This window comes from Giraffa tippelskirchi, chromosome 2 (assembly GCF_054371585.1).
Source record: "Giraffa tippelskirchi isolate mGirTip1 chromosome 2, T2T-mGirTip1v1.2.pri, whole genome shotgun sequence".
Lineage (NCBI taxonomy): Eukaryota > Metazoa > Chordata > Mammalia > Artiodactyla > Giraffidae > Giraffa > Giraffa tippelskirchi.
The window spans coordinates 85,031,310-85,048,046 of record NC_137276.1 but is presented as its reverse complement, the minus strand read 5'-3'; the positions used below and the strand labels follow the sequence as shown (position 1 = coordinate 85,048,046).

Here is a 16,737-nt window from a genome sequence, read left to right as displayed (position 1 = left end):
ATGGTTAAGAATCCACCTGCCTATGCAGGGGACTCAGGTTCGATCCCTGGTCCAGGAAAATCCCACAAGCTTCTGGGCAACTACTGAGCCCGTGTGCCCCAGAGCCCATGCTCTGCAACAAGAGAAACCACTGCAATGAGAAGCCCGTGCACCAAGAGAGTAGCCCCAACTCACTGCAACTAGAGAAAGCCTGTGTGTAATCAAAAATAAATAAATAAACTTAAAAAAAAAAAAAAAGAGCCATAACAGAAATATCTTCCTCACTCCCAGCACACTGGATACATTCTATAGCTACATAAGTACTCACTGGCTAAATAAATATGAGACTTACTGACAAGAGTTTGTTTCTCATTTAAAACAAACATTTATGCTTGATTTTCTTTAGATGAAATTCCCAAAGAAACTTGTAGGACATCACTGAAAATGTACAAGTTCTCTTTATTTTCAGGTTCTGCTGACTTGTTCTTGCTAAGTGTATAAATTATTCTGGTCATTTCAAATGGATGAATGTTGGGTTTCTCTGGACATGGGAAAAGATCAAAGACAGAGAACTTGTTGATTTCACCATGTGGTTCTCAGTACTATAAACTAACCTTTTGCCTTTAACATAGAAAATACAAATGAAAGCTTTTCTAAAAGAGAACATGCCAAAAACCTACAATGAGATATGGTAGTATTAAATTGATGCTGATTTCCCAGGACACAAATAATAAAGAGCAGTAGCAGTAAACAATCTCAGTTGAATACTCATTTATACAAATGTCTATAAGAAGCAATAACATCTAGAAACTGTGCCCAAGTTTATAAACTGCTACGTGTGAGTTTGTGTGCTCAGTTGCTCAGTCGTGTCCAACTCTTTTCGACTCCATGAACAGTAGCATGCCAGGCCCCTCTGTCCGTGGGATTTCCCAGAAAAGAATACTAGAGCAGGTTGCCATTTCCTCCTCCAGGGGGTCTTCCAAACCCAGGGATAGAACTCATGTCTCCAGCATTGCAGGCAGATTCTTTACTGCTGTGCCACCAGGGAAGCCCAATTTAAGGGTTATTGATCCTCAAAAGTCTATAAGCACAACTGAAAACAAAATCTAACATAATTTGAAAAAATATATGCACACATAAAAGTGAAACTTAACTCCAATCCAGAGATCTCAGTTTGTATAGCAACTTGCGTCTCTCTTGTAGTTGTTTGTTACTATTGATTTTCTCCTTTGTTTTTTTAAACAATATTCAGAAAAAATACATAAATGTATACTAGATAGCTGGAAAACATAAAACATTTCCAATTATCAAAAACAAGTAAATTAGATGTCCTGAAATTTTACAAGATAATTATAGCATGCCAATGCATTTGTTATAATAGGTGGCCTGAATGTGTCCCTGCTCTCAAGTTCCACCTACAGTTTCCCTAGTTGTTCTGACCCTAAGCTGGTGCTTGTTCAAATGTAATATATGGAGAGTGACATTACTAAGATGGCCAAATAAGATGTCCCTCACTAACACGTCCCCCTCAACAACAATAATTTGGCATCCATCCAGGGACAAAGGTGCCTCTGTAGGAGCAGCAGAATCCAGCTCCATATGCCAAGTGGAATAGGCATACAGACCCCAGTACCAGCTGTGGACCCTGAATTGCCCATGAACTGGCTCTAGCCCCTCTTGGCCAAAAACCAGGAGTCCCTATAGAATACTGACTTGAACAATGGGATACTTACTTTATGGAAGCCCAGGAGTTCAGTGGAGAAGCTCCAACATACCACTGGAGAAAAAATAAAATTCCAAGATTGGACACATTGGAGAGGATAAGAGGAATAGTTTGACTTTACCCTCATCACATTTCCCCGAAGGTGCCACAACTCAGTCTAAGAGAACTCTTCTTGGCCTGTGATTCATCTCACAGAGGAAAGGGAGGGCATGTGAGTGAGCACCTTGCTCCCTCAGCTATGTGGGATACTATCCAGGAGGCCCATTTCTCTCCGGTGTCATCCAGCATACTGAGTCATGAGCTGCATGGCTGGGAGCAGTGAGCAGCTGGGAGAACAGCAGCAGGGAGTAGAATGCATCAGAGAGACATGAATGATTCCAACCACATCACACATTCCATTCTGGAGGCTTGCCTATGAGTCACTGGGATATCTTGCCCACAGATTTCCCCAACCAGCACAGTTACTCCAACCACTTCACAAACACACACACAGAAACACAAATATACACACCTCATGGCCAGCTCCCTGTGTATGCTTCCAATAGTAGTGAAAACACACTTTAGCAGACAATGAGCACATACTCAAAACAAAGCAGGTCTGAATCTGTGGGCCAAAGAGAAACCACAAACTTAAATTTTGAGCACTTCTCTGGGGAAAGTAAAAGGGAGGCTGTCGGCGCCCAGCCTGGTATAATGCAGGATCAAGAGAAGTTATACAAGCTTAAAAATTCTGCCATAAGATGTAGTAAAAAGTATGGAGCAGGCTATAGAAAGTCTGAGAAAGTCTCAGAATTCCTAACAGGGCTGAAGGAAAGTTATTTCTCTCCTGAAATCAGTCAGTAAAGACTGGAGGAAGTGACTGCTACTTCAAATGTGAAGACAGCAACATAAAACTTCAAGGAACATTGAAAGTCAAGGAAACAGGATACCACCAAAGGAAACCAATAATATTTCAGTAACTCACCCCAAAAACATGGAGATCTACCATTTACCTGAGAAAGAATTCAAAATATCTGTTTAAAGGAAGCTCAAGGAGCTACAAGAAAATACATACAAAATAATTCAATGAAACTGAGAAAACAATACACAAACAAAATGAGACGTTTAACAGAGAGAGAAATCACACACACAAAAAAGAGTCCAGCAGAAATTCTGGAGTTGAAGAATGCAATGAATAAAATGAAAAGCTGCAATGGATAGCATCAACATCAGAATGGATCAAGCAGATGAATCTGTGAACAGAAGAAAAGAACCTTGAAATTATCCAACCAGAGAAGAATTAAGAAGAAAAGCGAATGCTTATGTGAATTATGAAATACCATTAAGAAAAGAAATCTGCAAATTAGAGAGTCACAGAAGGAGAAGAAAGGGAGAAAGAGAAAGCTTCTTTAAAGAAATAATGGCTGAAAACTTCAAAATCTGGGGAGAGATTTGCCCATTGCAGTTCACGAAGCTCATAGGTCCCCAAACAAATTCAATGAAAAAAATCTTCTCCAAGACACATTATAGCAAAACTGTCAAATATTAAAGACAAACACAGAAGCTTAAAAGCAGCAAGAGGAGAAAAGCTTGTTACTTACCAGAGAATCCCCATAAGTCTATTAGTGAATTTCTTCAAAGAAAACTTACGGTTCAGGAGCAATTAGAATGATATATTCAATGTGCTGAAAGAAAAATACTGCTAACCACAAATACTTTATCCAGAAAAGTTTTCCTTCAGAAATGAAGGAGAAATAAAGACTTCCTGAGACAAATGAAAATTGAGAGCCCATCACCACTAGACTTGACTTATGAGAAATGGTGAAAGGAATTCTTCAAGTTGAAATACAAGGGCACTATCAGTAACATGAAAACATACAATACACTGGCAAAGACAAATATATACTCAAATTCACAATACTATCTTTAATATGGTGGCATATTAACCTATTTAACTCTAGTAATAAAGATTAAAGGATAAAAGTATTAAAAAATAACTTAGCTTCAATAAATTGTTAATAAATACATAATATAAAAGAGGTCAACTGGACATCAAAAACATAAAACGTGTGGAATAAAAGGGTAGAGTTTTTGTATGCAATTGAAGTTAGGTGTCATCAATGTAAAAGAGACTGCAAGGTAATTTATGTAAGCCTCATGGTAATCACAAAGCAAAAACCTATAGTAGATATACAAAGGATAAAGAGATGGGAATCAAAGCACACCACTACTGAAAGTCCTCAATTCTAAAGGAAGACATTAAGAGAAGAAAAAAGAGCAAAGGAAGAGCAATAGATCCAGAATGCAATAATTTGGCACCATAAGTACTTATCTATGAATAATTACTTTAATGTAAATAAATTAAATTTTATATTAAATTCTATAATCAAAAGACGTAGAATGAATAATAAACCAAGACCCAACTATATGATGGGCTTCCCTAATGGCGCAGACACCAAAGAATCTGCCTGCAATGCAGGAGACCTGGGTTCAGTCCCTGTATTGGGAAGATCCCCTGGAGAAGGGAATGGCTACCCACTCCAGTATTCTTGCCTGGAGAATCCCATGGACAGAGGAACCTGGTGGGTTAAGGTTCATGGGGTTGCAAAGAGTTGGACACAACTGAGCAACTAAAACTTTCACTTTCACTTTCAACTATATGATGCCTACAAGACACTCACTTCAGCTTTAAGTTTGCCCACAGATTCAAAGTGAAGGAATAGAAAAAGATATTCCATGCAGATGGAAACTATTTTACTCAAAATGGATTAAAAACTGAAACATAAAACCTAAAACCATAAAACTAGAAGAAAATTTAAGTAAAAGGCTTCATGAGATCGGTCTTGGCGATGCTTTGGGAATGTGATATTAAAAACAAAAATAAGTGGGGTTACATCAAACTAAAAGGCTTCTGTGCCGCAAAAGAAATGATCAACAAAATGAAAAGGCAACCTGTGGAAACAGAGAAGATATTTACAAACCATCTATCTGATAAGTTAATATCCAAAATATACAAACAATTATACAATTCAAGAGACAAAAAAAAAAAAAAACAACTCAATTGAATAAAAAAATGGGCAGAGGACCTGAATAGACCTTTCCAAAGAAGACAACATTTCCATTAGTGATTAGCAACACTAACCATGAGGGAAATGAAAATCAAAATCACAATGAGATATCACTTCACACCTGTCAGGATGGCCATTATAAAGAAGACAAGAGAAAACAAAGTGTTGGCAAGGATGCAAACAAAAGGGAACTCTTGGACACTACTGTAGGAATATAAATTGGTGCAGCAATTATGGAAAGCATATGGAGGTTCCTCAAAATATTAAAAAGAGAATGATCATATGATTTCCCTTCTCTGTACACATGCAAAGTATGGTGACCCAAGGACCAAAGAGCAGATAAAACCAAGGAGAGTCTTGGAATGCAGGAACAGAAAAAACCAGACACTTATTATCCTCCCCTCCCCCATGTTGTAACTATTAATGGATTTCAGATCCTCCTGGAGAAATATCAATAACCTCAGATATGCAGATGACACCACCCTTATGGCAAAAAGTGAAGAAGAACTCAAGAGCCTCTTGATGAAAGTGAAAGAGGAGAGTGAAAAAGTTGACTTAAAACTCAACATTCAGAAAACCAAGATCATGGCATCCAGTCCCATCACTTCATGGCAAATAGATGGGGAAACAATGGAAACAGTGAGAGACTTTAATTTGGGGGGCTCCAAAATCACTGCAGATGGTGACTGCAGCCATGAAATTAAAATATGCTTGCTCCTTGAAAGAAAAGCTATGACCAAACTAGACAGCATATTAAAAAGCAGAGACATTATTTTGCCAACAAAGGTCTGTCTAGTCAAAGATATGGTTTTTCCAGTAGTCATGAATGGATGTGAGAGTTGGACTATAAAGAAAGCTGAGCGCCAAAGAATTGATGCTTTTGAACTGTGGTGTTGGAGAAGACTCTTGAGAGTCCCTTGGACTGCAAGGAGATCAAACGAGTCCATCCTAAAGGAAGTCTGTCCTGAATATTCATTGGAAGGACTGATACTGAAGCTGAAACTCCAATACTTTGGTCACCTGATGGGAAGAACTGACTCACCGGAAAAGACCCTGATGCTAGGAAAGATTGAAGGCAGGAGAAGGGGACAACAGAGAATGAGATGGTTGGATGGCATCACTGACTCAATGGATATGAGTTTGAGCAAGCTCCAAGAGTTGGTGATGGACAGGGAAGCCTGGAGTGCTGCAGTCTACGGGGTCACAAAGAGTTGGACACAACTGAGCGACTGAACTGAACTGAACTGAGCAGTATAACCTATCTCCCCTCCTATCCCATAGGGAGAAGGTATTTGCCTTACTCTTCCCCCCACCTAGTATATGTACCTCTTCCAATCAGCAAATGACCTGCAAGACCCCTATCCCACTCCTTGTGCCCTGGGTATAAAAGTGGACTTAGGACCCTTTCTCAATGTCAGTTCTCCCTTGAGTTGGCTCGCTATTTTAACAGCATCTCCCACTCTAATAAACTTTATTTCCCTCTCATTCTGTCTCATGTCTGGAAATTCTTTTCCAACCCCCACCCAGACCACGACACAAAGAAAAAGAAATCAGGATCTCAAAGAGATATTTGCACTCCCATGTTCATAGCAGAATTATTCACAATAGCCAAGAAACTGAAAAACCCTAAGAGTCGAGCTATAGATGAATGGATAAAGAACAGTATTATTCAGCCATAAGAAAGAAGGAAATTCTGCCATTTGTGACGAAATGTATGGTCTTGAAAGCATTATGATAAGTGAAATAAGTCAGATAGAGAAAGGCAAATAATATATATCACTTATATGTGAAATATAAAAAGCCAAACTCATAGAAACAGAGTAGAATAAAGAATGGTTGCTAGCCATGGGAGATTGGGGAATGGAGAAATACTGGTCCAAGAGTACAAGCTTTCAGCTATAACATGAATAATTTCTAGAAATCTAACGTATAGGATGGTGACAACAGCTAACGAAATTATATCCTATACTTCAAAGCTAAGAGAGTAAATCTTAAACATTCTCATCACAAAAAAAAGCAATTATATGAGTGATGAAGGTGTTAACTAACCTATTGTGGTAATCATTTCACCATATATGCATATATCAAATCAACAAGCTGCACACCTTAAACTAACACCATGTTATGTCAATTATATCTCAGTAAAACCAGAGGGAGAAAAAGAAATAGTATTTGGTCCTTATGAATGCTGTGATATTTTTAATTGCACATGTTGCAATATTATGAGACAACTTCACATACTTTCCCTCAAGGGGAAAAAAAAAACTGAAAAGAGAGAAGAAGCAGTATTCTACCACTCCAGGAAGAAAGAAAGAACTTAGGAGAATTTAAGTTCAGATTACCTCTCATTGCAAAGGACGCCTTCTTTTCATTCCACTAGTGACAAACAGAAAATTATTAGTGCAACTCAAATTAGGAGAAACAAATATATTCAATCTTATAAATTAGAAGGTTTTATTATGTAAAACCATTTCAAAAGCAACAAAATTTACCAAATAGTACAGCTAATGAATACATGGCAATTTTTCAGACTATCCTTTATGCTTCTTTCTCCTTTTTTCAACACAATTGTATCTCATGATTAAAATACCAAGTCACTTTTCTATAATGAGTAGAAATGAGTCATAATAGCATCTTGAAAATTTCGGCAGCATAGAGGCTACTGACAGAAATTCCTTAGGCAAAGCTTTTGGGAGACTTTCTTGCATTTTATTGTCACAAAATCCATTACACCAGGACAGATCTCAGCCTGCCTGAGTAACATCTATTTGAGGGTTATAATTTTGTCATAAAAATGTACTCTCACATGAACTTAGCATAAAAGGTCTCCGTCCAGAAAATAGGAATTGAAATGGATATATTATCACTTGAACTGCTTTTTTGCTCACTTATCCTTCAATTACAAGCCTTAAGTTCACTGGTGTCAAGAGAGGTTAAACCAGAAAAATGTAAAACAATTTTTGAAATATGTGAGGGAAATTTGACACTTAACGTTCCAAATGCATTATTATTGCCATGGTATCACTGAAGTGTGCTACTGATTCATTTTACCTTGTGGATTAAAGGCTTAAAAGACTGTTCACGAAACAAAGAAAAAATCCATATGTATCATTTCATATAGAAAAGAAACTGCAAGAACGCTGGTTTCTTTTCTAATTTGAAAAGTCTCCCATTTCTTTTTTTTAATCTCTGCTTTGCAAAACAAATTTCAAGAGCAATCAAATTTAATGGGGCAAAGAGGGGGAAGGTGAGAAGGAAAAATCTGGGGTATTGTAATCATACCGGCAGTTAATGATCATATGAAAAGTAACATTTGCATAGCATTGGATAATTTAAAAATTGCCCTCATTTGTATGTCTGCATTTGATCACAACTCCTCTATGAGACTGAGTTGGGAGGAGGCTAGTATTATCCCATTTTATGTATTAGAAACCATGGCTCAAAGTACTTAAGTGACTTACATACAAAAAGTTGCCACTTAAAACTAGGCCTTCACAGTTAAAATTCAAATTCTTTTTCTAAGACCACAATGTCCCATAGTTATCACGTTGCTAGAAAGCAGAGAGAGAAAGAGGTTGTCTAATTTGTGAATCATCAATTTAGGGTCTAATTCTTGAACCTTGCCAAAGGTGTATCATCTTAATGACCCATCAGACACTCTTCTAAATGGTTTAGACTTGAACCTGTACTAAAATCACCTAGGAAGTTTAAAGGACAGACTGCTAGGCCCCTCCTGTACAGTTTCTGAAAATAGATCTGGGTGGAACACAATAATGCTCACTTTAAACAAATTTCTAGATAATGCTGATGCTGCTGGCCCAGGAATCACACTTTGAAAAACACTGATATAGGGTAATTATAAACGTTCTACAATAAAACTAATTCTTATCTTTCAATGACTGTTTTTCTCAATAATTATATTGATCTTTATTGACATGTGCAGTTTATTTACAAAAAGTAATTTACTCACACTTCTTATCTCCAACTAAAATTGTAGACAAATCAAATAGATGAAATGGGGAAAATATTTCCATTTCACTTTCTATCTTTCCATAAAAATGTTTGTAAACAAGTGTTTGAACAAAGATTTACACATTTCAAATCCATTACACATTAAAACAGTTTAAAATATACATAAATAAATATGTATAATAAAGGGTCCTTCCTTTGAAATTTCATTGATTCTACAGATTTTAAGATAACTGGCATCAATTTATTTTTTATTATTTATATCTTATATTTTTATTTATTAATGTATTCAATTTTTAAATGTTTAAAAGCTTTTATGTTAAAGTCGTGTCCAAATCCATTTTTAGAACATAAAAGTAAGACTTCTGCCAAGGCCCAGGTTCACTGTGGCTACATCCAACTGAGGAAAACTGGTTTGGTTTGGAGTTAAAAATTCCTTCAGCAATGACAGTAGCTTTCTTAACAGTAAAACTGAGCAAATTCTATGCTCAGTATCTGCAGAAGTCTTTTTGGAGTTAACAGCATTTGTTTCAGGGAAGACAAAGGGGAGGACTCCAGCTGACATGGTTCTCTGGCTGTCACATAAAAAGCTCAGACAGGACGATGGGATAATCTGAGGACTTTCTTACGCTCGGGCATCTCTTGATGTTGCCACTGGACAAAGCTCAATTGAATCTGCTCCAATTAATCTTTTACAAAGACAGAGAAACGCAGAAAGATAAAGAACACATGTCTGGTCATTTTTACAGAAGACTAGGAAAAAAGGGTCGGGAAGAAAAAAGTAATAAAATCAGATTTTCCCTAGCTACTTCCTCAAATACCCACCCTCTCCCAGGATTATTTAAATATTCTGCCTCTAAGTTTCATCTTAACCCAACTGTCCATTTCATTTGGTCTACAAAAAGCAAGGTTCTGAGATGAGTCACCTTTCCTCAGACTGTGGACCAGGGTAGCCTTGTGATTCTGGTGTGTCCAGAATATTCCTATTTACTACTTACTGATTTTTGTATTAAAATAACCTCACGGAAGTTAAAGATATTTTATTCCTTTATCTTCAGTTCAGTTCAGTTCAGTCGCTCAGTCGTGTCTGACTCTTTGCGACCCCATGAACCGCAGCACGCCAGGCCTCCCTGTCCATCACCAACTCCCGGAGTCCACCCAAATTCATGTCCATCAAGTCGGTGACGCCATCTAACCATCTCATTCTCTGTCGTCCCCTTCTCCTCCTGCCCTCAATCTTTCCCAGCACCAGGGTCTTTTCAAATGAGTCAGCTCTTCACATCAGGTGGCCAAAGTACTGGAGTTTCAGTTTCAACATCAGTCTTACCAATGAACACCCAGGACTGATCTCCTGTAGGATGGACTGGTTGCATCTCCTTGAAGTCCAAGGGACTCTCAAGAGTCTTCTCCAACACCACAGTTCAAAAGAGTCAATTCTTTGGTGCTCAGCTTTCTTTATAGTCCAGCTCTCACATCCATACACGACCACTGGAAAAACCATAGCCTTGACTAGACGGACCTTTGTTGGCAAAGTAATGTCTCTGCTTTTTAATATGTTGTCTAGGTTGGTCATAATTTTCCTTCCAAGGAGTAAGTGTCTTTTAATTTCATGGCTGCAATCACCATCAGCAGTGATTTTGGAGCCCAGAAAAATAAAGTCAGCCACTGTTTCCACTGTTTCCCCATCTATTTACCATGAAGTGATGGGACCAGATGGCATGATCACCAAATAGGCTTCTTACATACATTTTGAAAGACTAATAATATAGGAACATTTGAGCGTACAAAAGATGTAATGGAACATAGAAGGACTCAAAGGCAGGTCTGAAGAGAGGTTTCACCACTTACTAGCATGGCTCATCTATGAAATTCAGGTAATGCTACCTGTTATGAGGTTACTGTGAAGATTTCAAAATAAGTATATAAAGCATGTGAGAGTGTTAGTTGCTCAGTCATGTCCAACTCTTTGCGGCACCATGACTATAGCCTGCAAGACTCCTCTGTCCATGGAATTCTCCAGGCAAGAATACTGGGGTGGGTAGCCATTCTCTTCTCCAGAGGATCTTCCCAACACAGGGATCAAACCCAGGTCTCCCATACTACAGGCAGATTCTTTACCGTCTGAGCCATGGGTGACCAGTTGTTCTCATTTGCTCAGAAGAAAGACATTTCCTAGGATGTGAGCCTTGCAGTGCTAAAATCAAGACTGTTCTGGGAAAACTGTGACAGTTGGTCACTGAAACACTTATCAGGCAAAAGTAAATAAATATTAGGATGCCTTCCTCTGCCCCTCCAATTCTTGAGAAACATTTCACCAGATAAAATCTCTATCTATATTTATCAGTAGTTATCATGTTGCTATCAGGTGTTAACTACTTTACATGAACTGTAACAGTTGTTCTTTAAGTGAACCCTTAGAGCTAAATACCATTTTAATTACTCCCATTTTGACAGATGCCAAAATTGAGAGACAGAGCAGCTGAATGCCCTACTCAAAGTCACAGAGCTAAGAAATGGAACAACACACATTCAAGTCCTAGCAGGCAAATTTTAAAATGTGCCGGCTGAACACTTCCTACTCAGTGTAGTCCTTATACAGTAGCTTTAGCATCACCTAGGAGCTTGTTAAAAATGCAGACTCTCAGCTCCACACTCACCCTGGACTAACTGATCCACAATCTGTACTAAAAACACTAATGCCTGAGACGTTTACAGCTTAAATCGTGAGCTTTAGATAATATGAGCAAATTTCTTCATTCCATGCCCCTGCTTTGTGAGGTCACAAATCTGAAGTCTAGAATCTCTAAAAGCCACACAGAGACTCAGCAAAGGAAACTAAAGTTGAACTAAAGTAGAACTTGCATCTCTGGAAGTAGACAAATACACTAGGCACTCTTGAAACTGAAATAAAGCCAAGTAGTACTTTCTTAAAGCATGGGTTTAGGGAGATTTCCCCCCAAAACACACCTACTTAGAATAGGACCAAAACTAGACCTTTCTTCTAGTATAAGTGCAGCAGGAACTGAGGAGAGCAAAGACCAAAATATCAAAGCACTTTGCAAAGGAACTTGGAGCTTATCTATTCTTCGTGCTGTGCAAATTCTTGGCTTTCACATAAAACTGAAAATAGAAAGAAAATTCATAATTAGGAGTCTAGCTTATGTTTAGCCCAGATTTAGACTTTTGAATATAAATATAAATTAACAAGTATTTAATGTTCTTTTCAAAAACAGGAACTCAGCAGAGAGGGTCTATCAAGCACTCTTACAAAAAGCTGAAAGCACAGCAATAAAATCTCATTCCAGGCTGAAACCAGACATACAAAGTCAGAAGTGATGAAGTCATTATCATTTGCTAGATTAAAAACACTCAGTCTCAATAACAACTCAGACCCAGTTCAGAGCAACAGCTTCAGTCTATCAGAGTAAATATTTTATGTGCCAGAATATGTTGGGTACACAGTCTGTACCAAATTATGTGTTTAATTAGTGGCACTTCATCAGATGCCTTTATACCAAGCCCATGTCTTCTGTATGACATATTTCTTCCATATAAAAATGAATAAAATAGTCACCGAAAACAATTACATTTAGGAAATAAGGCTATAATTCCAGCTTCAGAATTCCTTGGCTTAAATCTAAAGATTTTTCTCACAGTGTTTCTTTTTAAAATAATTCATTAAATATCTTAGTTTTTCATTAATTTTAAACTGGACTTTTAAGGCTCTAGCTTCAGGTATCACATATTAGTCTGTATGAAAAAGGAAATGACATTTCTGGAGCTCCATGCCAGGCACTTTACATCATTTGATTTAATCTGCCAACAGTGTTATGAGACAGGTATAATTAACCACCATATAAAGAGGAAATCAAGACTCAGAGAATCTAAGAGAATTACCCATGGTTCAAGGTTTTCACTGGAGGGGCAGCATTAAGATTTGAACCCAAGTCTGAGCCTCAAACACAATGCCTTCCAAAAGTGACCCTAAGTTCTTGTGGTACATCATTCAAGGCCTTTGGAGCTTGCAAGTGAACTGTTTTCTAACAAGTGAGCGTTTACAGACACCACAGCCTCACAAGAAATAAGCAGACAAAGGGAAGGTTTAATGCTCCTTCCAGCCACCTTTGACCCCTGGCTTCATCCCACAATAGCCATGGAAAAGCAAATGGTTACAGTTCTTTCCTAGCGATGAAGAAGAGGGAAGCATGGCTCCAGAAGGTACAGGTCCACCCAGGAGCTGGTCAGTGTCATCCACCGGGCCAGGGACAGCAATTTCACCAGAAATCTGGCTGTCTCAAAGAGCAGGCTACCAGGTTCTCCCTCATATGGGTCCCACTGAATCTACGACTCTTATGCAGACTTTCCATACACAAGTAAGCCACCAAGCCTCTCCAAGGACACTGCTAAACAGGTCAGTCACCAACCTCCTTGGCAAACATACATTCAGACCTCAATCCCACAACCAAGTTGCCTGCTCGTAGGGTCTATAGACTTCGACTAACTTACCAGACAATTTGGTGACCAGAGGGGAATAAGATCGAATTTTAAAATGGCATTTGCTTGGAAGGCCCAGGTTCCAAAAGAATGTGTCCTAGGAGTCTTTATCAACATCACTCCTCAATTCAAAACCACTGCTCAGACCTGGGCCCCTTATGGAAATTTTCCTAAAGGTTCCAGTCTATGTGAGCATCCTCCTTCGTAACTGCTCCCAGAGTTTGACTCTGGTAAACTACCCCCTTATGCAGGGTTACTCCTGAACATACGGCTATCCTCCTGGAAATCAGCTGCTATTGCAGACTTCTTTTTTCTTCCCTGTAGGACGTAACACGTCTACGGCATAGCAAAGGAGAAGACCAATGCTGGCAGGCTGCTTCAGCAGGGCCTCCAGGGATGGCAATGCCTAGGTGGAGGGACCAGAGTTCAGAATCCGACGTGCAGAAGAGCGATGAGGAGTGAACAGGCTCTGCTAAATGAATGCATGTCAACCAGACTCACTGGGGTCTGACTTCTACAGTGAGATTGCCAAGTTATTAATTGATGGTGGGCTGATAGGGGTCTGGAGTGAACTAGAGAACGCAGAGAAGACACACTTAGGAGAGACAGGCAGTATCCATTCCAAGCAGGTGATGAAGAGGCGGAAATGCAAACAAAAGCTGGGGAAATACATGTCATAAGATCATGCCAAGTCTCAACTTTATGCATTTTGTCCCAGCAAGTATCACAGAAAAAACAGAACCAGCAGAGCACCTTCCAGCAGCCATCACTATGTCTTCGTCATCATTCTTTCCCTTTCTTCAAAACAATAAGGGTGCTTCTGCTTTTCTCCCTCAGAAAAGCCTGGAAATTGGGGTGCAAGGGACAGTAAATATCCCCAGGGGTGACATTAATGCCCCAGACCACCTGCCTTCAGAGACCACTTTCTAAATATGTTCTCTATGCACCCATGTCCTTGTCTCAGGCTCTGCTTTTAAGGGAACCCAAACTAAAGGGGAAATAAAGGCAGGAGAAATGACCAAATCATCAAAAAGAGATGAAAGAGAGGCTTATGCAAATAATCCATGCACCACCCAGAATCACCCTTAAGGCCCTAAGGATCAATTTGTCAGAAACTTTGCTGATTGTGAACAGAAGTTGCTTAATTTCTAGCAACATGTGATTCAATTGAGAAAATTAATAAAACTAGTTGTTTATTAGCCAAATAGAAAATGCTAAAGAAACTCCAGTGATGACACTATCACTGATAAAGGTGCTAAAGAGGTCGAGATTATGATGCAGGTTATAAAAAGCAGCCTACCATCCAGGGTGCCACATAACACTGAGCAGAGCTCCACATGTTATACAGTAGGTCCTTGTTGGTTACCCATTTTAAATATAGCAGTGCACATGTCCATCCCAAACCCCCTATCTATAAGGTTGGGGGAGAATGGATACATGTATATGTATGGCTGAATCCCTTTGCTGTTCACCTGAAACTATCACAACATTATTAATCAGCTGTACCCCAAAACAAAACAAAAAGTTTAAAACAAAAAAAGGAGCCTAAATCTATAAGGCTATGGATAGTTGCCAATAACTGTATTTGTTATGGGACTGCAAAGTCGTTGTTATACTTAACTTTTAATAGACTTTATTCTTTAGGGCAAATTTAGATTCACACCAAAATTGGGCAGAAAACACAGAACATTCCTATATAACTCCTGCCCCCACAGATGCAGAGCCTCCCTCATCAACACCCTGAACCGGGGTTACATTTATGACAACCAGTGAACCAACACTGATACATCTCTGCCACTCAAAGTCCTTATTTACATTAAGGTTCACTCTTGTTGTTGTACATTCCATGGGTTTCATATTTAATTGCAAACTGCAAAATGACAATGACAAAAATAAGCTCTTCCCCCAAAATGTTATGGTATGTGCTCAAGAAACATGAATGGTTTGCCACTAAGCTAGCTCAATGTCCTCCGAACAGATTTATCCAGAAAATCTACCCAACCCATCAATTGGGTTGGTTCTTGAGACATTGCAGAAATGTGTATTAAGATGGGTAAAGAATAAGCTCATTGAGAAGGACAGAATCTCATGGTTATTCCCAGTGGCCTACCTGAACCACTGCAAATCCTCACAGACCATTCAAGTACTCTTCGAGGATATAATAGAATATGAGTTGACAGAAAATCAAGATTAACTCCAACCAGAATGGCAGAGCAGTTTTTAGCAGCTTGGAAGGAAAAAGACAGGAGATAACGATGGAGCACTCTTTTAAGAAATGATCTGTCATCAATGCTGATGGGTGGAAAAACACAGACACTGGGGCCTCTAAATGGAGAAAAATGATTCATAAGAGCAAAATTCTGAATATGAGGTTATTTCAGTAATAACAGCAAATTGACAGCGCTCATATTTGCATCTTTATGTATGTACAACTGCGATATATGTTTTTTAGCACACATATTTTTGAGAGCTGTCCAAATAAGTCTAAGAGTCTTTTTTCCAAAGTGTGGAATAAAAATCCTCGGAATTAAAAAATTTTAGCTTTTTAACAGTAGCCTTTTTCTTTCTTAGTGACACAATGGATGGCATCTTAACTTCAGGAAAATATGAAAAGTGTTTACAAAATCAGGGAAACCACCACTGCTTTCAGAAATGAGAAGACTTAAGCATCATGGAAAAACCTCTGCTGATGGCCCATCTCAGCTGCCCCCAGCACCAAAGCAAGTGATTGGGAAAAGTGGCCAGAGTTCAAAGTAAACTTCATGCTCTTTGCCTTTTACCCGCCCATCTGCTGACATACAATGTCTTCAAATTTTCAACATTGGATATCCCAGTTAAGTGTTTCTCATTAACAGAATCTGACCCAGGAGGCTAGGGGTTTCAGAAAATATTGCCCTTGGGTACTATGGTCTGAAATGTGTCCCCCCCACAATTCACATGTTGACAGCCTAACCCCCATATGTGATGGTATTTAGAGACAGTCCCTTTAGGAAATAATTAGATTTAATAAACAAGGTCTTTAGGGTGGGCCCCCCATAATGGAATTGGTGCTCCTATAAGAAGACACAGAGAGCTTGCTCCCTCTCTCCACCCACCACATAAGGTTGCTGTGAAAAGGCAGCAAGCCAAACAGAGAGCTCCTACCAGAACCCAACCATGCTGCCATCCTGATCTCAGGCTCCCAGCCTCCAGAACTGTGAGAAATAAATATCTGTTGCTTAAGCTGGCCAGTCTACGGTATTTTGTTATGGCAGCTGAAGCCAATTAATATGCTAGGCTTCTCCCCTGAAATGCAGTGCAATCGGCATCTTTAACGTAAGGGCCAGGGATGATGGTGAGTTAACAATAGACAATCTATACAGCTGCTTCGAGGTTTATGATATACAAGATTATTACTCTCAATTCTTCACTCACTTCCTAATAAAGTTAAACGTCCTCACTCTTTGCCATGTGACTTTTCACTGCCTCCCACTGTGAGGCAGAGTATATATCCCAGCCCACTACAGTGGGGCTTGGCCAAGTGAT

The 16,737-nt window shown here is 38.9% G+C and overlaps 1 protein-coding gene across 2 annotated transcripts in view; it reads right to left on the bottom strand.

Moving 5' to 3' along the window:
- LOC145539796 (uncharacterized) overlaps nucleotides 1-16,737 on the bottom strand; it is a 634,383-nt gene that overhangs the window by 611,252 nt on the left and 6,394 nt on the right. The window lies entirely within an intron of this gene.